General features: G+C 34.1%; 1 non-coding gene across 1 annotated transcript; it reads right to left on the bottom strand.

Moving 5' to 3' along the window:
• Nucleotides 1-1,838: 1,838 nt before the first annotated feature.
• LOC112496513 (small nucleolar RNA R71) lies at nt 1,839-1,945 on the bottom strand. Its single transcript, XR_003063070.1, has one exon. It is a non-coding gene; the product is annotated as a small nucleolar RNA R71 (small nucleolar RNA).
• Between the last annotated feature and the right edge of the window lie 432 nt (nt 1,946-2,377).

The following is a 2,377-nucleotide window of genomic DNA, read 5'->3' as shown; positions in this document are numbered from 1 at the left end:
GAACAGTGCAGATATTGAAGCCAATGTTGTAGCACTGCTGCTGTAGTAATCCTGAAGGAACGACAGTGAAGATTTCGTACGAGATACTTAGAAGATTGCGATCTAGAGTTTCCTAAACTAGAAGATGCGAGCCATAGGCTTCCGTTGACCCTAATTCTAAGCTATAAAAGGAGCACACATGCAAAGAGAAAAGAAAGGATGTCATTAGAGTAAAAGAATAGAGAAACAAAACAAGAGAAAACAAAGATCAAGAGAGAGAATTGAGGACATCGACAAAGGATTCTAGAAGAACATCAAGCGGATCTCACTCTTATTTCTTGTTCTCTTGTTTTTATCTCATTATGATGAATTGTTTGATGGCGGAAACTATTTTGCTTCTTATTTTATCGCAAATTATGAACTAAATTTACTTGTGATTAAGTGATAAATAAACTTGATGGTTAATTGACTGATATTTTGTGTTGCTACATGTTCGCTATAGTATGTTGTTTTGATAATACTTGTTTCAATTCATTATTTCAGTTGACTATCCATTTAGTGATACTAATTAAGAAAGAGCCTAAAAAAGGTATGTCTTAGTGGAATATATCAGAGCAATTCTTGGTTTTAGATTGAGTTTCTTGAGTTAGGTTTAACTTGATTTGAAAAGGGTCATGCTTAATCTAAAATTAATGATGAACTAGCTATAGGGATTCACCTTGTAGGTAATTAGAATCTAAAATGTGTAATGCTATATCTTATGTTAGTAGAACGATTGGTTAATGTTTAAGTTGTATTTAGATATAAGACATCCAACATGTAATAATTGAGGATACATAAGGTTTCTACCCAGTGCTGTAGCAGATGTTGTAGCAATCGATCCAAAAACTAGAAAAATAGTCAGAAACCATTAAGTGAGTTTAATCACTCAACTACTCTATTCCCTTTGGTTACATTCTTAATAATTTTTTTTAATTCTAATGTAGAATAAAAATTGCACTAATAAAATTGCTGTAGGAATTCTCATAACAACAATCCCTGCGGAGACGATCTTGAATACTTATCATTATATTACTTATTGTGTACACTTGCACATTGGCATCAATAGTATTAAAAACCTACAACAAGTTTTTGGCGTAATTGCCGCTGATTGGTGCTTATTGTGATTTGTGAAATTAAATTTAGTAGTGCAAAATTTTAATCTTCTTTTTTATTTACCGTGTTTGCATAATTGCTCTCGCAACCCTTGCATGCGTAAATACAAATCTGTTGAATTTCAATTTGATCTAAAGATTGAAAGAACTGTAAGAAGATTGAGGAAAGAGAATAAGAATTTAAGAGCTATTGCAAACATAAATGATTTGCAAGATATGGGGAACTTGAACCCTTACAGACAAATACAACTAGCCAATGGTCAAGAAGGTCAGAATGGGCATAATATTGAGGGACAATTAGGAAACAACAGTATTATCTACATGGCAAATGATAGAGACAGAGACATTAAAGACTATGTTGTGTTGACCCCTTAAGTTATACATCCTAGAATAGTTAGACCCGAAGTGCAAGCTGCCAATTTCAAACTCAAACTAGTGATGTTTCAAATGTTACAAACAATGGGGCAATTCCATGGATTGCCATAAGAAGATCCTCATCTTTACCTTAAACTGTTCTTGGAAATGAGTGATGCTTTCAAAATTGCTGGGGCATCACATGACGTATTAAGACTCAGACTTTTCCTGTATTTTTTAAGAGATCGGGTAAGGGCGTGGTTGAATTCTTTACCACCAGATTCCATGACCACATTGAATGATTTGGCTGATAGATTTTTAATAAAGTATTTTCCCCTGACCAAAAATGCAAAGTTAAGGAATGAGATCACATTATTCCATCAACTTGAAGATGAAAGCTTGTATGATACGTGAGAAAGATTCAAAGAGTTACTCAGGAGATGCCTTTATCATGGTATTTCTTGTTGCATACAATTGGAAACTTTCTATAATGGGTTGAACCCAAACACTAGATTGATGGTAGATGCTTCAGCAAATAGGGCCTTGTTACTTAAGTCTTACGATGAGGCTTATGAAATTTTAGAGAGGACAGTCAACAATAACAATTAGTGGCAATCAACCAGACAAGTTGCAGCAAGAGGAACAGTAGGAGTCCATAACGTAGATGCCTTGACAACATTGTCAGCCTAAGTAACCTCATTAACAAATATGGTGAAAGCTATTACCACTGCTCCAACAATTGTCCACCAAGTTATTGAAGTATCCTGCGTTTATAGTAAAGAGGGGCACTTATTTGACAATTGTCTTGGAAATTAAGCTTTAATCAACTATGTGGGAAACTTCAATAGATAGAACCAAAACAATCCATATTCAAAAAATTATAATCCTGC

Source organism: Citrus sinensis, chromosome 9, assembly GCF_022201045.2.
Source record: "Citrus sinensis cultivar Valencia sweet orange chromosome 9, DVS_A1.0, whole genome shotgun sequence".
Classification (NCBI taxonomy): Eukaryota; Viridiplantae; Streptophyta; class Magnoliopsida; order Sapindales; family Rutaceae; genus Citrus; species Citrus sinensis.
The sequence above is the reverse complement of the archived record's forward strand: the minus strand, read 5'-3'. Positions and strand labels throughout refer to the sequence as shown.